Source organism: Bos taurus, chromosome 6, assembly GCF_002263795.3.
Source record: "Bos taurus isolate L1 Dominette 01449 registration number 42190680 breed Hereford chromosome 6, ARS-UCD2.0, whole genome shotgun sequence".
NCBI lineage: Eukaryota > Metazoa > Chordata > Mammalia > Artiodactyla > Bovidae > Bos > Bos taurus.
Window position 1 is genome coordinate 43894653 of NC_037333.1, and position 22676 is coordinate 43917328.

At 41.9% G+C, this 22676-nt stretch overlaps 1 protein-coding gene across 3 annotated transcripts in view; it reads right to left on the bottom strand.

Moving 5' to 3' along the window:
* Positions 1–22676, bottom strand: part of PPARGC1A (PPARG coactivator 1 alpha) — a 714770-nt gene that overhangs the window by 514190 nt on the left and 177904 nt on the right. The window contains exon 1 of one of the 3 annotated variants that reach the window (XM_024993058.2): positions 8703–8833. The exons of the other annotated variants lie outside the window; for them this stretch is intronic. The gene's annotated coding sequence lies outside the window, so the exon portion shown is untranslated. Of the gene's footprint in view, positions 1–8702; positions 8834–22676 lie in introns of those variants that run through there. 3 annotated transcript variants of the gene reach the window in all.

The window sequence follows — 22676 nt, forward strand, 5'->3', positions numbered from 1 at the left end:
ACTACTGAAAATACCATAGCTTTGACTAGATGGACCTTTGTCAGCAAAGTACTGTCTCTGTTTTTTAATATGCTGTCTAGGGTGGTCATAGCTTTTCTTCCAAAGAGCAAGCATCTTTTAATTTCATGACTGCTATCACCATCTGCAGTGATTTTGGAGCCCAAGAAAATAAAGTCTATCACTGTTTCCACTGTTTCCCCATCTATTTGCCAAGAAGTGATGGGATTGGATGCCATAATCTTCAATTTTTGAATCTTGAGTTTTAAGCCAGCTTTTTCACTCTCCTCTTTCACTTTCATCAAAAGGCTCTTGAGCTCCTCCTCACTTTCTGCCATAAAGGTGGTGTCATCTGCATATCTGAGGTTATTGATATTTCTCCAAGAAATCTTGATTCCAGTTTGTGCTTCATCCAGCCCAGCATTTCACATGATGTACTCTACATAGAAGTTAAATAAGCAGGGTGACAATATACAGCCTTGATATACTCCTTTCCCAATTTAGAACCAGTCAGTTGTTCCATGTCTGGTTCTAACTGTTGCTTCTTGACCTGCATACAGATTTCACAGGAGGCAGGTAAAGTGGCCTGGTATTCCCATCTCTTGAAGTATTTTCCACAGTTTGTTGCAATCCACACAAAGGCTTTGGCATAGTCAATAAAGCAGAAGTAGGTGCTTTTCTGGAACTGTCTTGCTCTTTCAATGATCCAGCAGATGTTGGAAATTTGATCTCTGGATCCTCTGACTTTTCTAAATCCAGCCTGAACATCTGGAAGTTAATGGTTCACGTACTATTGAAGCCTGGCTTGGAGAATTTTGAGCATTACTTTGCTAGCGTGAGAGATGAGTGCAATTGTGCGGTAGTTTGAGCATTCTTTGGCATTGCCTTTCTTTGGGATTGGAATGAAAATGGACCTTTTCCATTCCTGGGGCCATTTCTGAGTTTTCAAAATTTGCTGGCATATTGAGTGCAGCACTTTCACAGCATCATCTTTTAGGATTTGAAATAGCTCAACTGGAATTCCATTACCTCCACTAGCTTTGTAGTGATGCTTCCTAAAGCCCACTTGACTTCATATCCCAGGATGTCTGGCTCTAGGGCAGTGATCACACTATCATGGTTATCTAGGTCATTAACATCTTTTTTGTACAGTTCTTCTGTGTATTATTGCCACCTCTTCTTAATATCTTGTTTCTGTTAGGTCCATACCATGTCTGTCTTTATTGTGTTCCTCTTTGCATGAAATGTTCCCTTAGTATCTCTAATTTTCTTGAAGTGATCTCTAGTCTTTCCCATTCTATTGTTTTCCTCTATCTCTTTGCATTGATTGCTGAGGAAGGCTTTCTTATCTCTTCTTGCTATTCTTTGGAACTCTGCATTCAGATGGATATATCTTTCCTTCTCTCCTTTGCCTTTCACTTCTTGTCTTTTCTCAGCTATTTGTAAGGCCCCCTCAGACAATCATTTTACCTTTTGCATTTCTTTTTCTTGGGTTTGGTCTTGATCACTGCCTCCTGTACAACGTCACAAATCTTGTCAGTTCACCTTGAAAACTAACCTGCCCTTTCAAGCATTATAGGTCCTTACTATATAAAATCCAATAAAACAATCATAAACAAAATATTTTCTGTTTTCCATTTTGGCTGAAAGGGCAAGTTAATTTTCAAGGTGAACTGATTTGGTGTTCCATGCTCAGACAGAACCCTGTATCTACCAAGGTCACTGCTTTGAGCTGGATCAGCATCCAGCCAACTCACTCAGTTATGACACATGATCAGACTCTGCCGTGTCCAGTTCTTAATGCTAGCCTTGCAAGGGCAAGTTACTGGCTTAGAGATGGCCAAGGGAATGGCCAGTCAAGCTGGTGGGGATGAGCCAGCAAACCCCTCAACCCTGATGGACTAGAAACTCATAATAGAAGCCCTTCTGTTGGATACAGGTATCATAGATAAGACAAGAAAACATGGATGCAAGGAGAGATTTGTTTAAAGAGTTTCTATAACTATCAAGCCACCTGGCTTCCCAGGTGGCTCAGTGGTAAAGAATCCTCCTGCAATGCAGGAGACCCAGGTTTGATCCCTGGGTCGGGAAGATCCCCTAGAGGAGGGCATGGTAACCCCTCCAGGATTCTTGCCTGGAGAATTCCATGGACAGAGGAGCCTGGCAGGCTACAATCCATAGGGTCGCAAAGAGTCAGACACAATTTAAGTGACTGAGCATGCACATGGCTATGAAGTAGGACCTCAGAGAGAAAAGTTTTTGGTTTTACAAAGGTACATTACTTCAGCTTTGAGTCAATATAAAGAGCAAGATTCAGTTTAAGAGAATCAATCAAAGACAAAAGTCTCACTCTTGGTTAAGATGCAATTTTCTCCACTAATAATCAATTACTTTGTAAGTTTAATAAACAAGATTTAGAAGGATTATGATTAAAAATCTATAGGACATACTGAACAACAAAATAAAAAGACAAAACACAAACTAATACTTATACTTCATTGATTGATTCCTTAATTTGTTTGAGTTCATGGATTTCCACCAAATATCAAGGACTGTATTAAGTATCTGGCATAGTGAACAAACCTGGAGAAGGAAATGGCAACCACTCCAGTATTCCAGCCTGGAAAATCCCATTCACAGAGGAGCTACAGTCCATAGGGCCACAAAGAGTAGGATGCTCCTGAGCACGTGCATGCACAGCAAAGTATAGTGAACAAAATAGACACAGTCTCTGCCCTATCGGAGCTCACTGTCTTTTTTAAAAAGTATGTGTGAATGAGTAACTGAGTGGAAATTCACCAATCATATTAGTGATTTAATTAAGATATGTAACTACTCCATTTCCTCTCTCTAATATAGTTTTATTGTTTTTAAAATCTGAAACATTTCTTTTAAATAATTTGCCTATGTCCTTCATTGCAGGTCCATTCTTTACCAGCTGAGCCACAAGGGAAGCCCAAGAATACTGGAGTGGGCAGCCAGTATTTCCTGGGTCAGGAAGATCTGCTGGAGAAGGGATAGGCTACCCACTCCAGTATTCTTGGGCTTCCCTTATGGCTCAACTGGTAAAGAATCCACCTGCAATGTGGGAGACCTGGGTTCAATCCCTGGGTTGGGAAGATTCCCTGGAAAAGGGAAAGGCTACCCACTCTAGTACTCTGACCTGGAGAATTCCATGGACTGTATAGTCCATGGGGTCTCAAAGATTCAGACACAACTGAGCAACTTTCACTTTGGGACTAGAAGTAATATTTCTGGATTGAGGGGGTGGTTTTTTTGGGGGTTTTTTTTTGAAATGTTCATTGAAATGTTGACTTTCAAAGAAACTTTGACCATTGAATATTTGAAATATGTTAATAAAATAGAGAATGTTTAGGAAAATGTAACAAAACAAACAAACAAACGTATTCAGGAGTGGAAATGGTCTTCTTGGGTAAAGATAAGGAATTAGTCTCATTTCTCCCAAAAAATAACTTGACTATTATCTCTGCAGGGAATGAACATGTAAGAGAATGAATCTGGGGATCAAAACAGTTCTCTCTTCAAACCCTGGCTCTCCCATTGTGGGAGAGAAGCTCTCTACATCTCAGTTTCCTTATCCAAAAAAGAGGCATATCAGAAGAATTACATGATAAATGTAAATAGCTTAGCAGGGAATGGTTGATCTCTCTTAGCTGCCGTCATCATCACACGTCATCAGCAGCATCACAAAAAGAACTCAAGATCTATTGTAATAAAGGGTTTGTGGTAAGCACAAGGAAGCAGATAACCATCTAACCAGAGAAAACAGGAGCACTTAAGCCAGAAGTCCCTGATTCAAATCCTGGCTCTTCTCATGCTAACTTGTGCAAACTGGGATAAAACTTAAACTTCTGAGTTTCAGTTTCCCCAGCTCAAAAGTGGACCTAATAAAACTTAATTAATGAGATAATATATAAGGAAGGATCATATACATCACATACAACATCTCATTAAATACAAAATACTGCTAAGTTTACAGGAAAGCACATTCTAACAATAATCTTCCATAAAATGATCTCTTTTTTAACCACCCAGGTTAAAAAGCTTCCAAAAAGATCATGAACTTGAAATTCAGCTGCACCATTCACTAGATTAATAACATCTCTTAATTCTCTGGGCCCTGGTTTTTGGTCAGGAAAATAGCATATTCATTGTGAGGATTAGAAATTAGCTGTGTGAAGTGCCCAGCAGAGGGTCTGGCACATCACACATGTTCATTGATAGGCAGTTTCCATCCCTCTCAGTTAAACTGCAATTCAGTACATCTCAGTTTTAGCATTTATATTTCCAAACTCTTTAAATGAAAAGCATTATAAATAACCTTTGGATGATCTTTAATTCTTTATGGTTTAGAGTGGAAAAAAAAATCTATAGAAACGTAAAATATCCAGGGTGTCAAATATACAGTATAATCACTTTATATGATCGCTGCTAATACAGTTCAATCTAAATTGCAGTCTCATATTTGACATAATTATACATAACCAAACACTAATAAAAATTGCTGCCTTATATTTCAAATTAGTAATTATGGTAGTAAACATTAACAACATGTCAGATATAAGATGGTGATTTGTTCTGAAATGTATTAGAAATCATTATACTGTATGATAATTTTAATTACAGTTGGGTAGCAAGAGAGCAGGCAGCGGTTAGGGCTTTAAGTGCATTATGGGAGCCAGCAGCTCTTCAATTCAGCCCTAGTTCTAACTTCCTTGGTTTGAGTTCAGGCAATGCACAATTCTTTCTCCACCTTTAAACAGTGAACTCAATTTCCTCTTCAGAATCCGTACTATCATGAGGTTTGGAGTCATTTTTCCAGGGTTTTAAAATCCTTAGTCTATCACTTTCTAGTCATATGAAGCTGATTGATGGGAATTTCTCTGTGCCTCTGTTTTCTCATCTTAAAAATGGAAAAAGTAATGATACCTAGCTCAGAGAGTGATAATAGCAGCCAAATTAGATCATTCTACGTGCAATGCTTAGCCTGGCACCTGGAAGACAGTGAGTCTTCAATATATTGTAGTGGTAGTTATCATTTTACATCAATATTCAGATCAATCGTTTTCTTAAACTACTTAATAGTGACCAAATAGCCTATGTAGAATAGAAATGTGTTGAATTATTAGCTTCTTTCTCCCAGGATGCTGTAATCTTCAAAATTTAGTCTTTCTCCTTTCCTCTCTCCTTCTATATTTTCTCCATTTCTTTTCACTCACTCCGTGAATCAATGGGAAGACCCCATTCTTTATATTTTCACTTCTCAGGAAGGTCTGGCTTTGGCTCATCCTTTCATGGCAACTATTTCCATGTTGGCCTTAACACTGACCTTTAAACAAAGCCATGGCCTCTAAACATGGTCCAGCACCCATCTCGTGCTCAAATAATGATGACGATGAAGAAACTGAGAAGATTCCATCCCCACAAGTAAGCATAAAAGCCACAAGTGTAAAAGACATAAGATTCCCACCTGTACCCATATTACAAGTTGACACACCGAAATTTGATCATTAGACTCTAATTTAGGAACTTAATGCCCCCCACCCTGTCTACAACCGCCCCAAACAGTGAAATTCATTATTCTAACATAAAAGCCATTTTTTAAATTTCAGAGTTACCTATTTCTACCACTTTTAAAGGTCTCTGGATTTATCCAATTTAAGAAAAAAATTAAAAAAGATCACACACACACAAAAGGTCTCCAAGATCTACACGAATTTTCATGGTCTCCTACAAAATGGGGGAAAACTCCCGGCATTATGATAAAGCACCTTGCCTGTCTACATTTCCATACTGTTTGAGGGAAAATATTCAGGGGAACAGACTGGACTGCTAATTAGAGAACTGTCTGAAACCACCATGAACCACATTTCCATCCGTGCAATAAGCAAAGACGCTTCATTAAAATCACTGTCCTCTGCAAGGGAAAGCTGTTTCAAGCGCAATAGATCTAATTCACAGGAGTGATCATGCAGACCCAGGTACAGTATTCATTATTAACTTAAAAAGTATGCCAAATCAATTAAAAACCATTTTAAAGGGAAGGAATAAAATTTAGTTCTACCTAACTGCAGCTCAGCTCTAATTTATCTTCCAGCCACTTTCAAGGGATTTTACTTGGTTCTTAATCTAACATTCATTGGAAAGAGTAATTCTCATGAAATTACAATGGCATCTCTTGCATCATTTAATGCAAATGTTCCCATTCTTCGGAAATGGAGAGCAGCTTCTCCAATAAAGACTCCCTTCAAGGTGTAAAGTGGAAGAACTCTGGGATCTGCTTGAGAAGAATAAAACATCCCGTTTCAGAAACTGCTCGAATTTCAAACTCTGCCTGCATCCCTATGACAAAGTATACCCAAATATAGGTTATTCACAACATGTTTGTTATAAGGCAAGGCATATGAATTCCTGCCATGTTTTTCTTTACAAACATGTCAAGACTTGTGAGCCCTTAATGAAATGCAGCATTTTAGAGGCAAAAAAAGAAGTTACAAGATGCCAAAAACAAAAGACTCCTTTCTTGGGACTGGGACCTTCTTATGCTAATGACAGTTCTCATTACAGGAGACACTGCTGTTGTTCAGTCACTAAATTGTGTCCAACTCTTTGCTACCCTGTGTGTGTCACCTCAAAACCAAACAGGGCTTTAGAGGTCATTGAGATAAACCACTTCAACTCACATATGAAGACACTGGGGCCTAAGACAGAACAAGATTCTTCCAAAATGTCAGGGCTGGTGAGGGGCAGAGACTACTGGGCCAGGTCTGGACTGGCCACCCCACGGCTGCCTTCCACTAGTGCCATAGGGTTGACAAGACTTTAAAATAGACTTTGTGCTCCTGGGGCACTTTCATAAGTCCCATATGGTACCAGTCTTCTGGTATTCAGATAAAATTCCAAAAACTTGGAATTGAGTTTATCCCAGTAGGAAATGTTTAATCATAGTTGAAACTGATATTGGTCTTCCCAGTGGTAAAGAATAGTGGTAAAGAATTCACCTGCCAATGCAAGAAATGCCATTTTGACCCCTGGGTCAGGAAGATCCCCTGGAGTAGGAAATGGCAGCCCACTCCAGTATTCTTGTCTGGAAAATACCATGGACAGAGGCTAGTGAGCTATGGTCCACAGGGCTGCAAAGAGTCAGACATGACTGAGCACGGCACAGGACGCTGAAACTGAGCCCCCCTAAAATCGAGTTCCCCTGCTGAGTTTATGATTAACTTATATTTACAAAACTTCATTCTCTTTCTTGTCCTACCCCCTGCTCCCTTTGGGAGTAGCAAAAAAAAGGGGAAACTGAAACACAGCAGGATCCACAGCAGGGCCCTTCCAGGTCCAAAAGCCCCTCTATATCCCCCATTTCTTGTTTGTAGAAAAATCTTTAGTCCCCCAGATCTTCCCTGAGTTCCAAAGAGCAGATTCAAAAGTTATTAATACTAATTATGGAAGTGAGGGATGCAGGAGCAAAGGAAAAGTAGTCAAGAAATAATAGTTCAGTGATAAAACAGAGTTCCAGCTCCTCCTCAAGGGATCTACATAACACTCTGAAACATAGCTTTCAGTTTTTCTGTAAGAAGTAAGACCCCGCCCTGGTGAAGGATGATGACTCTAAGTACGTAGACCTCAAAGTGGATGGAACCAGAAGGTTGAAGATTAATATTCCCAAAATACCACCCTGTTACCTCACCACCAACCAATCAGAAGAAGATCATGCCCCCTGCAACCTCAACTCAAATAATACCTTTAAAAGCCTTTCCCTGCAAGCCATGGGAAATTTAGCTGCCCTTTCTCCTTGCTTGGAAGCTGCAGTAAATGCTGTAATTCCCTTCACTGTACCCTGGTGTCAGTAAATTAACTTTGCTACACAGTGAGCGAGCAGGCCCAAGTTCAGTTTGGTAACACTATAGAAGTTAGTTGGACTGATTTTACATTTGGCATTTTTTTTTTTAAACTAAGGCCCAGAAGTACAATCTTCCTCATTTGTTAGCTCTTTTTCTCCTTTTAGCACCACTGTTCACTAGTAAACAGAAGTCCCAAGCAGAAGATACCCACTTCCTCATCAATCCCCAACCCCAAGTCCAGGGCTTTCTGAAACGGTGAGAACACAGCTGTCTACCCTGGTTTTGATTTATGGCAGGGCTCAGTAAACTTCTATAAAGGGCCAAATCATGACTGTTTTAGGCTTTGCCGGCCATTTGGTCTTTATATGAACTACTCAAATAAGCCACCCTAGTGTAAAAGCAGTCACAGGTATTATGTAAGCAAATAAGCATGGCTGTGTTCTAATAAAACCCTATTTATCTACATTGAAATTGAATTTCATTTAACTTTCTTTTTTAGAAAAATTATTTATTTATTTATTGTTATTTTTGGCCACATCCTGTAGCATGTGGGATCCCAGTTTCCCGAACAGGGATCAAAGCCACACCCCCAGGATTGGAAGGCAGAGTCTTAACCATTAGACCACCAGGGAAGTTCCTCAGATAACGTCCATGTGTCATGAAGCATTATTTATCTTTTTTATTTTTATTCAACCATTCAAAAAACAGGAAGGAGGCCAGATTTGTTTTGTCCCTACTGTAGTTTGCCAACCCCTGGTTTAGAGTTATGAAAGCACCCACTGCAAAGAAAACTTCCTTTTGCTGCCCAGATGCTCTCGATAATTCGCCATTGGCACTCACCTGGCTGATGACGTTTTCTATTAAACGTCCATGTTTTCCCGTTGGTATGTGACAGGTATGACTTCAGTAAGGTTATATCCCCGTTTTAGTAACTTCAGTTCTCACACAGTGTTCCTGAGTGGGGTATCTTCCTTGATGGGAAATATAATTGAAAAAACTAACTTGATCACCAAGAAGAAGCTGTACGAAGAAGTTATGTCACATTATGATATCAGATTACAGAGGAACATCCAGCCATGGGACGGATGATATGTGTTTTACCACTTGATTTTTAACCTTCATATGTAAATACAATTTTAATTTAGGACAGAAACATTTCTGTTTCATCTACAGCCAATATTAGCACCAACAAATCAATCACTGAAATCATTATCAATCTTTTGTCTATACAATGAAGTAAGTAGGAACGTTCCATTTAAATACCTTTCAACACAGCACAACTCCACTGGCATCAGCATATTACAAAAACCAATTTTCTTACATCAACTTCTATCTACTTCTAATTCTGTAGCATAGCTCTGGGGAGTTGCTACAAGGTCTGTGTAAACTGAAAATCTAAATAACATTATGACGCCTATTACAGAACTAATTTATAATCTAATACCCCAGTTGAATTTAATATCCTATTTATTTATTCAAGCAAAATATCTGGAAAAAATATGTCACATCATAATGTAGTTGTTATGAAAATGGAAAAATAAAACAGAATTTTAGAGACGGCATGATAATTGCTAGGGGCAGGTATGAGCAAGAATTTCAGAGCCCCTCACATGAAGGAGAGACAGAGACGGGAGCCCTTTAATAAATAGAATTTTTGCTTTATAATGCAATTATTGTCAAATTTAGTATTTTACATCAAATTTACAACTTTCAAATGTGATTCCTATTAATGTTATCTGCTCAGAGCTACTGCAGCATAAAACTGTTGGCCAACAGATGCCACCTCATCAACTGTCTTTAACAACTCCATTCCCATCCTGGATGGAAGAACCGAGTTTATGGCAGCGTTTACAAGCGCACGCTGCCAATACAAATGCACAAGTGACGCCCGTATATATAATACAAATAGGCTGATGGAAATAACTCTACGGAGGCTTCTGCAAATACTAAGTTTTGTGCTGATTTCTTTATCTTAAGATAAGTGGAAGGAAAGAATAAAGGAAAGAGGGAAAAGAAAGAGGGAGGGAGGAAGGGAGAGGGGGGGAAATAAGAGAAGAATGAAGGATAAAAGCAAAGAAGAGAAGGAGGATATTATGACATTGGAATAAGAAAAGTGATGGAAAGCACAAGTACAAAAACATTTTGTTGTTTATTCAGTTGCTCAGTCGTGTCGAACTCTGTGACCCCATGGGACTACAGCATGCCAAGCTTCCCTGTCCTTCACCATCTCCGGAAGCTTGCTCAAACTCATGTCCATTGGGTCAGTGATGCCATCCAACCATCTCGTCCTCTGTCATCCCCTTCTCCTCCTGCCCTCAATCTTTCCCAGAACAAAAACATGGCGTGGTGATAATTACATCCGACCACAGATGCTCCTAGCCATCAGATACTGGAATGACTTGATGAAAGTTTAGTGGGCTCCATAGTACACATACAGGAGAGCTCCTAAGATTCAGAGAAAGGGTGGCAGCACCGGAATCCCACAGTAAAGAAGGAAAATGCCTACTGCTTGCTTTTTCCCGAGATAGGAGCCACGGAGGTAGTGGAGGTAGCAGCCTGTGCTGGCTCCAGGCCCCAAAGTACACGTGCACCCAGGCGCACCCCCAAGCTCACATTGGTGACCCCCTTTCAGTCCTCACAAAAAAGCAGAAGACTCAGCCATCACACTGGAAGGTCTCCAACCTTGAGGTCCTTCAGCCCTTTTCCAAACCTGCATGTCTGGATTACAAGCCCTGCATTAGATCACCTGTATTTTTACTTCACTCCCCACACGACTGAGGCTCTTCAAAGTTTAGGAACCAGTGACCTCTATGACCATAGTTGAAAGGATCTGGGATTTGGAAGGACCATATTTGAATTATAGCAGTGCTCTCTCAATATCCTCGAATCTCATAATTAGCAATTCATTCGTTTCCCTTTTGAAGGTTTTCTGGTCTCCGTGTATACTGAAAGCAACCTCAGACATACCGAGGAGAAGAAGGACCGTAAGCCCTGGTGCCAGATGGTGCCTTGGTTGGATACTTAGCCCTGCAGAAATTAAACAAAGCATCCCCAAATGGGCAAGAAAATACCCCATAAAAGGAGGATATCAACAATACAAGATCAGACACATGAACACACATGGGTTGTGTGATTGCATATACCCTCTGAGCAAACTGCGTGGGTATCCAGGGTTGGGCATTCCAGCTTCATCTATTTCTGCTGGATACAGTCTGACATCAAAAGTAATTCACGTTCAGGTCCCTCATGTGTTCTAGGATGTACCCAGCTCCAAATGGGCCTTCCTCCACGGGCATCCATTTTCAACAGCACATGCATGGAGATTCTGGTGTGAGAATTATGCTCTCTCCTGACAGATGGGCCTCCTATGACGGTTTGCCTTCTCCAAATATAGATCTGGCCCCCTACTATTTCCCGAACATCCCTCCTAGTGTGGATTCCGTCTCCCTCCTCCTCCTGCCACTAGTGTCAGCTCAGCAAGGCTGCCTGGGAACCACAAAGACCATCTCTTCCCCGAAACGCCCTACCTGCTCTTTGTGAAAGGAACACACGTGCAACAGGAACTCAGCTCAGCGTTCTATTGATTATCACCTATAAATCTCGCTGCTCATAAAAAGGCTCCATGAAAATACAATCCAGGGACATAAATCTCTCTAAGAGAGATGAAATCTGATGGGAAATAAAATTCCCTCATTTCATTTATTCCCGTGTTTAAAAGACTGACTTTCCAATCAGCTGGAAGCATTAACATGAGATGGTGGGGAATGGGGACAGAGCACAGGTGGGGATCTGACTGACAGGAGAGCAAACACTCGCTATGCCAACCCCTCGATATGTGCCACCAGAGAGTGACATCATCTCTGAGCCTCAGTTTTGTCATATCTACAATAAGTGGGATTAAACGCCCTTGCATGGCTGCTGTGAGACCAAGTTTGATAGACTATAAGTACCACACATACATGAGGCACTCAAGATGGTAGCTGTTACATGCAGTACATCTCCACCTTTAAAATTATTTTCAACACAAAAAAGAAAAAGATAATTAGTTACTGGCCCCCTCAAAATCCATGCTTTCTTCCCTAAGTCCAAGTGACGGTCCGTAAGACAGTTTCATTCATTTAACTGACATTTTTTGACATTAATTGAGCATCACCTATGTATTAGGCTTTGACCTAGATCCTGGGACTTGTATAGGTTTGAGCTCCATTTTAAAAGGTGACAGGACCAACATTTAAGGTGACACACAAGGAGAAAACAGGTGGTGGGGAAAAGTCATAATTTTTTTTTGCAAAAATCCTTATACTGTACACAAGGCTCAATCTTGTGAGCCTTCATGAACTTTGAAGAGTGCATCTGTCCTCTCGGAAGCCTTCAGAGACCTCCAGCCCAGGTCCTCCCCTGGCTTCTCTTAGCTCCAGAGAGAGGGCCAGTCTCTGAATTTCCACATCGTGTTGCCGTTTTGATTCAATTAAGTGACAAATCCCTATGTTGTGAGCTTTAGAAGGACAGGGATAAAGCTGTGTGAACTTCTTGACTTCCTCCCTCACCAGCAGAGTGTCTGCACACAGTATTCACATTTCACCTCTGAGAGCTTCCCTGGTGGCTTGGTGGTAAAGAATCTGCCTGCCAATGCAGGAAACACTGGGCTTGATCCCTGATCCAGGAAGATCCCACATGCCACAGAGCAACTGAGCCCATGTGCCACAACTACTGAGCCTGTGCTCTAGAAGCCAGGAGCCACAACTACCGAACCCATGTGCCACAACTACTCAAGCCCTCAAGCCCTAGTGCCCAAACTCTGCAACGAGAGAAGCCACCACAGTGAGAAGCCCAAGCACCGCAACTAGAGAGTAGCCCCTGTTCTCCGCAACTAGAGAAAGTCTGTGCAGCAATGAAGACTCAGCCCAGCCAAGAATAAATAAATAAAAACAAATTGCCTCTGCTTCCAGAGCAAACCTCTCCATCAACTCCCTCCCCTCTGTCACTCCTAGTGACCAGAAAGTCAGTCCCTGAGCTTAAGTGGCTGAATTCCAAATACATTTTCCCACCATCACAACCAAAAAGATGAATAGAAACTGTCCCTAGAACAAGAAGAAAAGCTTACAGGACTGAGAAAAATGATGGTGTTCATAGTCACTTCAACTGGCCAGCAAAATTTGCCACTGCCTTTCCCGTCTGATCTTGTGGGCCTTCCAACCCCAGACTTCCACGATCTGACCACAAGACAAACATCACATTCCGCCCTTTTCCTCTGTGCCTTAACAATAAAACGGTCTTTGGTTTGAGTGAGCCAAGAGCCTGTTGGTTTCACTGTTTTCTCTATAAATACAGTGTATACTGCAAATGAACAAGAAGTCTTGAATCGACTAAACACTGGGCAAAGATCAAAGCAAGGTTGAGTGATTTCACACACATCTTGAGAAAGAAAAAATATGAATCTATGGAGTGATCCTTGTAATCCCATTCTTAGGTGTCATGGAAGGAAGTTTGAAGCTGGAGAAACAATGGAGGAACAAGATGATGGGGAAAGAAGTAACAGAGGGAGAAAAAAAAAAACCCTCCTTCTATCCTGTAGAGCGAGCCCAGGCATTTGTTATCGTTGTGTCTAGCTCTCTAAACCAAAAAAAGTAAAATCAAACAAACAAAGAATGCACCAGCCAGAAGCAGGCAGACTCTCCCGCCTTGATTCACACATGGTCTCCTCGCTCCCCACTCCCATCGCAGATGGTGGCAAAGCTCTGACACACGCGGCGCCCTCAGGCACTGAAACTTCCTCTGAGTCCCTCTGCAAGGGGGTTGGTGGGTCCCGCTCTCGGCTGCCATGGGGCAATCTCTGCCCCTACTCCCGCTCCACCGTCAAAATGGCACATTGTTAGAAATGTGCTCAGGACATGTGATTTGGGGCAGAGAGTTGTTTGAGTTCCCATATGCTTAAGGTACATAACTGGGCCACTGAGAAAAAGGAATTTAAGCATTCTAGAAAACAGCAGGAGAGCAAATTGGCCTTTCCCTCTGAGAGCTATTATTAGAGAGGCCCAGCCCAATTCAACCAGAAAGCCAATATCTACTCCGTTCATTCTTCCCCTGCAACAATGCCTCACACGTCCCGCCCCTCTCAAATAAGACACTCCTGATGCACGCCCGCCAGACACACATGTAATCTTTAATGCTGACCACTGGCTGGCAGCGATCAGTGGATGCACCGCTTCTCACAGAGCAACTTAACAGTCCTGAGTTTAATTTCACATAATACCGAGAACTCACAGAACGTGGCAGTACGTTTGATTTGTACTCGTGGAATTTGGCAACCAGCTTGCTCTTCGCTTTGTGTACCTGCTGAAGTCGCAGCTGCTACCTAAACTTTGTAAATAAATGCTAAACAAATGCCAAATAAAGAAACCAACTTCCCAGGAAGCAGAAAGGGCAGGAGATCACAGTTTTTGTTCTCAGAAATATGCTGTGACCTGCTTCAGAGCTGCATCCTGGCAGCTTGGGTGTGTCTCTGTTCTCCTGTGTCTGGAACGGTCTGTTATCTCGGAGAGAGGGGGTGGGGAGGAGGGCAGGGGGAAGAAGGAAGGGGGTGGGAGAAGGGGAGGAGAAGGAAAGAAGATCTGAAGGAGAGAGGAACAAAGAAAGGGAAGGAAGAAGTGGGGAGCCTTTCTTATTATTTGTCCCCAATTAATGAATAGAAAATGTTGGCTGGGAAGACAAAACACAGCCTTATTATTTCTTATAACACATATTTCTATGAAAATTAGGGATTCTATAGTCAGTGTTTTCAGTGGGCTTCATCTCCAATCAAACAATGAAAATTAATGAGAAAACAGGTTTCATTTCACTTCACCCTCAACTGTGCAGAGATGGATCCACCGCACACATGAAAACACCATTGCGTGAGCCTTCATATCCCACCCATGGCCTCACGGGCTAGGTTTCTCAACAGGAACTTTGCTGAAGGGGGTAAAGTTAATCACTCAGCACACTGGCATGTTGCAGTCTGCGTTCTCTTGGGCACAGGTAATGCACAACAGAATCAACTCACCAAAGATGGAGAAGCCCAGCATTTCTCATTGCAGATGAACATACACTTTATAAGTGGGCTGTCAGGCAGCCACCTCTATTTCCCTGACTATCTCAAAGGATACATCCATCCCAGATGCAAGATGAGGAACCAGAAGGAGGTGCAGGCATGATGTATGGACTAGATGTGACTTACAGTTCCTCTCTGCCTTTCAGACTGGCCATTGGTGACTCAGGCCAAGTAATTTGGGTGGCAGTGATGATCCTTAAAGCTAGCGTCTACTGAATACTTAAATGCCAGGCTCTGTGGATAGCACTTTGTGTGTCTTGTCTTCTCCCAATAAACCAGGAGTTGCATAAAGAGTTCTTATCTCTTTTTTTCCTCTTTTTTTTTCTTTTTCTCTTTGTTTTTCTTTTGGCTTGCCATTGTCCCCACCACATAATAATGACTAACACTTACAGAGCACTAACTAGGTGCCAGGCACTTTTCTAAAGGCAACAAATACAGAAGCTCTGAATCTTCACAACAACTCTATGAGGTATATACCCCTGTTATCCCCAGTTTTTTATAGATGCTCAGAGAACTTCAGTAACTTGTCTAAGTGTTGAAACTGGAATTAAAACACAGGTATTTTGTTTCCACAATCTATGCTTTTAACCTCTATGCTCTTGTAGGATATTTATTACACCAATAAATCTTATTCTGAATGAATGGAGGCTCTCATGTAAGCATTAATGCAATCTTAAGGGGGAAATATAACTACCCTTATGTACAAATTTGGCAGCCGAGACTCATAGAGCTTAAGTGACTTGTGTAAGGTAACACAGCTATTTGTGCAGAATGAGACTCAACTCAGGTCTTTCTGACTTGGAGGCCCATGATCTTGAAATGACAGTAGTATTTTAAACCATATGAGAAGTGACCACGTGACCAAGCGACTCCCTATTCAATGTTTCCATTCAGTGACTCCATTTCCCCCATCTTATCAGTATCTATTTTTGTAAACAAAAAAAAAATTGTTTATAATAAAGCAGATTTATCTTTTATGGGTCTGCCTGTGTTTTTTGTTTTCCCCAATAGGTTGTATAACAAAAATAAGACTGATATTTTAGGTGACAAGTGAGAAGTGGATCAGGCAGCTCTCTGATTTCAAGGGAGCCTGTCCACCAGAATTTGTCACCAGTGAGGACCTTATCTGTGTGGTTAACTAAGCAATGTCCCCACATCGGGCTCTGGATGTTGCTTACTCAGTATTGGAAAGACTTGATGTCAGGAATACAGAACCAAGTGATGTTGACGACACACCTTGACTAATCAAGGACCTCATCCTTCTCTCTCATCCAGGCACTTGTCTGGGAGGCAGGGGGCTCTTTCTGAGCCATGAAAAACCTTTACCTTCAATTCAGCACTTGCTCTGACCATTTGCTCCTAAATGACTGTTCTTCCATCTGATTATTTTTCTTCCATACACACCTGTCATCCAACTTTTCATTTTTTAAAAAGTTTTAAAAATTTATTACTCCTGAAGCGAGAACCTGAGAATGAGCCAGCGATTAACGGAATCATTTGACTGACCTTCAGGAGACCCAAACGGTGGGTGATTGATGAAATGGCTACAGGTTTAAGCAGAAGGTCAGCTTCAATAATACGGCTGTTACTTCCCATGGTCCTTACAGACCAGCTCAGTTGATGGCCTTCACTTCTCCTTTGCAACAATTTTAAGGCCAAGGCATTTGACTGACTCCACCACCCGCCACCCTCTTGTGAGGCTCATTATGTAGTAACAGAGATACCTGTTGGTATAGCTTCTGCAACAATCATGATATAACATCAAATATGATTGTCCTCAACTACCTGAGGGGTCCCAGGTGCTTTCCCACCATATCCAATCGACCTCGTGCAGGGGTCCTGCTAGGAGGTACCTGGATGGCAGTTCTTGCTGCATCATCTAACAAGTCCCACCATCCATCACTGCTTGTGCTAAGTTGCTTCAGTCATGTCCAACTCTTTGCAACCCTGTGGACTGTAGCCTTCTGGGCTCCTCTGTCCATGGGATTCTTCAGGCAAGAATGCTGGAGTGGGTTCCCATGCTCTTCTCCAAGGGATCTTCCTAACCCAGGGATCGAACCTTCATCTCTCACATCTCCAGCATTGGCAGGCAGGTTCTTTACCACTAGTGCCACCTGGGAACCCCTTGCCTAAAATGGGGGTCATAAAACCTACCTGCCTACCTTCAGATAACTAAAACATTAAAGTTCTCCTTTTATGAGAAACGTAATTAAAAAATGGTGCCAGGTACCACAACAGTAACACAACTTTGCTGTTTTCTGAGGTTTTGTTTTTTTACATTTTTTTTTTTTTTTAATGGAGTGTGCTGGATGTCTCTATAATTTTGTTCAGATGACTGCAGAACTTGGAAAAGCTGTTGCTGCTATTGATGCATAACATACTGCTATTGGTCTTTTTATATAAATAAATAAATCTATATATATATATATATACATATATATATATATATAATTTGAATTTTTGGAAACTTTAGCTGTGCTGTCAACTTTGGAAAAAGTATCCCAGTTGTACCGTGTTGGGTTGGCATTGTACAGAAATTAACAGCCATATTGGTCTAGAAACGTTAAACATAATTTTTTCCATTTGTACAGGGGTAACACACTGTATTAAATATGTAAGGTCTTATCTACATGGGTTTGATTACAGAAACTAATAAAGTATTCTCTAAATAAAAAATAAATAAATAAAGTTCTCCTTTTAGCTAGCAGCATTTGAACTTGAAAGAAGGAACAAAAGAAGGTCAAAGACTTCATTCACACTTTTTCTGGCAACCTCTAAGGGTTAATAATACTTAATCCTTAACCTCATCAACATGTAAGAACACACAAGATTTTCTATAGAAAGTAACCCAGTAAACACGACCTAACAACAACAAGAACCAAGAGACCATTGTATCACTTTGCCTGCATCATCTCAACGAGGCCTCAAGGGTTTCTCAGGAAATCAGGGCAGTGGATGGTTAGGAACAGAGCCCTGGATCAGACTACTCATGATGAAATCCCGGCTCTCCCACTGGCTGCTGTGTGACCTGAGGCAAGTACCCTAACCCTGCCTCAGCTCGGTACACATAGAATGGGTATAATGATTCTCAGCTCTTAAGACGGCTGTGAGGACTAAATGAGTCAATGCATATAGTGTTAGAACAGGTCTGGGCATGCTCAGGTAAGCACTGTATATTATTACTGTCATTAATCCAGTTTTATAGATGAGGAAACTGAGACTCTGGGAGATAAATTAAATGACGTACTCAAAGCAGTGACTACTGAGTGGAAGCATGGGGACTGGAACCAGGCAGTTTAAAGCCCAAGTTCTTAACCGCTCCATTAGCTTCTTCATGGGGACAGTTTTCAGCTGTCAATTTCTGGACCCACAGCCTTCCTTATTAGCCTTGTGATATTACTCAAAGATGGACATTTAAAGGGGAAAAGACCACAAGGGCAGCCCAGAGCTATGACCAGAATGAAGGGAGGCACTTCCTGGTGTCTCGATCAGAAAGTCAGGGCTTCCCCAAAGAGCTCCAGACTTAGGGAGAGCTGTGCTCCATCTCCTCCATCCCTTTACAAAGAATGAGTGAAGTAAGTCAGACACAGAAGGAGAAATATCCTATGACATCCTTTATATGCCATATCTAAAAAGAAATGATACAAATAAACTTTTTTACAAAACAGAAACAGACTCAGAGAAGGAATTTATGGTTGCCGGAGGGGAGGGGAGGGGGTAAGAGATAGTTAGGGAGTTTGGGATCAACATGCACACACTGTTATATTTAAGATGGACAATCAACAAGGTCCTACTATATAGCACAGGGAATTCTGTTCAATGTTATGTGGTAGCCTGGATGGGAGAGGAGTTTAGGGGAGAATGGATACATATCTATGTATGGCTGAATCCCTTTGCTGTCCACCTAAACTATGACAACATTGTCAATCAGCTATATGCCAATACAAAATAAAAAGTTTTAAATAAAGAATGAGTGAACCCTCCCATTCTGTCCCTGCCTTGAAGCAGCATATGTCAAAATAGTTTTCACCCCTTAGAAATGAAAGAATAAAGTAACAAATCATCCACTGAGGTCAAGAGGGCATAATTAGTGTTGTGTGAAGCCCTTTCTATTAATGGGAACTTGCATTTGTAAGGTCAGTCTTAGGCAGAGGAGAAGAGTCTGATGCCTAAAGAGGGTGGCTTAGATGTCATAGGAAGATGCATCTTTCCCAAGAAATATTTACCCACTGATGTCCCCTATTCATGATTTATGTTGCTGCATTTAGCCTGTATCTATTCGGTCTTCCTCTTTCAAACTGCAAATATGTCTGTGATGTGTAAGAAATTAAATTCCTTATCCCAATACTGCCTGTGTTTCTCAGATCTCTTTTCCATGTGGTGAAATACACAAGCACATGGGTATTCTCCGGGAGGAGTAAAATAGGGACAGGGGGCTCTGAAAAAGAGTCTGGGGGACATCAAGATTCTACCCAAAAGAAGAAACCTGACTTGGCTTTTCATAAAAGAAAAGGAAACACGGTTTACTACACTAGGTACTTTCATGTACTTCTGATTGTAGCATTGAGCCTCAGAGAGGTTTAATGACTTGGCCAAGACCATACTGCTAACAGAGGGCAGGGTTGAGATTTTAACACATTTATATCCAAATTCCATGATCCCACCCCTGTCCCCTCTGCCTCTCTATATTAACCTGCTCTTGCAACTCAGAAATGACTGTGGGTCTCTATTTCTAAACCAGAACTTGTGCTCAACCATTCCTTTTCGGGTCATATATTTACAAACTTTCCCCCTCATATGTATTCTTCATCTCCCCACCACTTCCAATGCAGTCATGAGGATAAAATATGTGATTTTGTTCCTCTCCATAATTTCCCCTCCAGAAGGCTATAGTCATAGTTTGAAGCAGCAGGGGTTGCACTGAAGCTTAAGGAAAAGCAAAACTATTAAACCACAGTCCATCCCTCTTCAACAACTCTGCCCAAACTTTCAGAGGAAACAAGGATTCCTATTACAGCAGCAGCAGTCCCCTGAGAGTCAACTAGCAGCCAAGAACAAAATACCTAAGCCAACCATGCCTTCTCTCCCTCCTTACCAATTCCCTGCATGCGAGCATATCTCAGTGGGGAAATATCTGCTACAGAAAGGGAAGAGGTGAATGGGACATGTAATTGCCTAAGCAGTCAGTGCCCGGAGACCTAAATAGAGTTCTGGGCTCATTGCTTCACAGAAATGTTACCCAAAGCTACGGGCTTCTACTCACAAAGGGAAAGATGTGGAATTGTCTCTTCTTCCACATCTTTTTCTTTGTTTTCCTGATAGAGACCGCTTTCCAACATAGAAGCAAAAATGCTGAATATTTACTTTACTAGCCCGCCTTACCTCTTGCCTGGAAAATCCCATGGACGGAGGAGCCTGGTAGGCTGCAGTCCATGAGGTCGCTAAGAGTCGGACACGACTGAGTGACTTCACTTTCACTTTTCACTTTCATGCATTGGAGAAGGAAATGGCAACCCACTCCAGTGTTCTTGCCTGGAGAATCCCAGGGTCAGAGGAGCCTGGTAGGAGGCTGTCTATGGGGTGGGACAGAGTCGGACACAACTGAAGCGACTTAGCAGCAGCAGCCTGCCTTACAACTTGGATATCATTGGTATGTATCTTAATCATGTCCATGGGGGAACCTAAGGGGAAAGTCATGTAAGTGGTTCCTGGGGGAAGTTTTCAACCCTAATAAAAAGAGATGCCAAAAAAGAAACTCTCTTCTTGCTTTTGGAATTGAGTATATGGGCTCCCCCAATAGCTCAGTGAGTAAAGAATCCACCTGCGATGCAGGAGACACTGGAGATTCAGGTTTGATCCCTGAGTCAGGAAGATCCCCTGGAGGAGAAAAATTGCAACCCACTCCAGTATTCTTGGCTGAAAAATCCCACAGACAGAGGAGCCTGGCAAGCTGCAGTCCAAAGGGTCTCAAAGAGTCAGATAGGACTAAGTGACTAAGCACACACACAGCACATATGATGCTTAGGTCTCCCACCTTAGGATCACCAAGGGAAAGCCCAAGGAAGAGCCGATACACAGAGAAAATCTGGGCCTGGATGATATTATTGCATCTATGATCCAATTCTGGAAACACCTTGCCTCCAGATTTCTTTTGTACCGGTTGCTATTGCTATTATTTACACCGGCTATCTATTGCTGTGTAATGAATAGGCCTAAAGTTTAGCAACTTAAAATAACAAACATTATCTCACAACCACAGTGGGTCAGGAATCTAAGAGTGGCATAGGTGACTGAATCTGGCTTGGGGTCATGCACAGGCCATAGTCAAGGTGCTAGTCAGGGCTGAAGTCATTTCAAGGCTCAACTGGGGTAGAATCTTCTTCCAAACTCACTCATATGGCAGTTGGCAGGCCTCAGAAGATCAGATTTCCTTCAAGATCACTCATACAGGCCACACCACAGAGCTGCCTTACAACATGGCAGCTGACTTTTCCAGCAGAAGCAATCAAAGAGAAAGTGAGGGGAAGGACCCAATATGAAATGAAAGTGAAAGTCACCCAGTTGTGTCCAACTCTTTGTGACCCCATGGACTATACAGTCCATGGAATTCTCCAGGCCAGAATACTGGAGTGGGTAGCCTTTCCCTTCTCCAGGAGATCTTCCCAATCCAGGCACCGAACCCAGGTCTCCCACATTGCAGGCAGATTCTTTACCAGCTGAGCCACCAGGGAAGCCCAATATGGAAGTCATCATCTTTTTAGTAACCTGGTATTAGAAGTAGCATTCTATTACTACCCGCTATATTCCATTCTTTTCATGCAAAGGTCCTCAACCTTGGTACCACTGACACTTAGGGTTTTCTCTGCTAACAATACTGTTATTTAATGCTGGAGATGGTGTGGAGAAATGGGAACCTTCCTACACTGTTGGAAGAGAATGTAAATTAGTGTAGCCACTATGGAAAACAATATGAAAATTACTTAAAAAACTAAAAACAGAATTGTCATATGACTTAGCAATCCCAGTCCTGGGCATATACCCAGACAAAACTATAGTTTGAAAAGATACATGCACCCCTATATTCATAGCAGCGCTATTTACAACAGCCAAGACATGGAAGCAATCAAATGTCCATCAGCAGATGAATGGATAAAGATGTGGTATGTATACACAACAGAATACTGCTGCTGCTGCTAAGTTGCTTCAGTTGTGTCCGACTTTGTGCGACCCCATAGACGGTAGCCCACCAGGCTCCCCCATCCCTGGGATTCTCCAGGCAAGAACACTGGAGTGGGTTGCCATTTCCTTCTCCAATACATGAAACTGAAAAGTGAAAGTGAAGTCGCTCAGTCGTGTCTGACTCTTAGCGACCCCACAGAATGCAGCCTACCAGGCTCCTCCATCCATGGGATTTTCCAGGCAAGAGTACTGGAGTGGGTTGCCATTGCCTTCTCAGCTCAGAATACAGAAGACAACATTTTCTTAAATGCTACCACTTCAAAAAAGTGATAACCATATCACGCCAATTGGGATTTTTAAAAGCACTTAGTAAATGCCACATGCTTAGTAAAAGACTGCTCCTGACCTGCCTGGATATGGAGTTGAAACGGAGAAGAATGACCCCGCATTCAGAAGACACAGGGAAAATGATATCTAAACCTGCAGCACCTACTCTCGTATGTGTATCTGTTCACCTCACCTTGGGCTTCCCTGGTGGCTCAGAC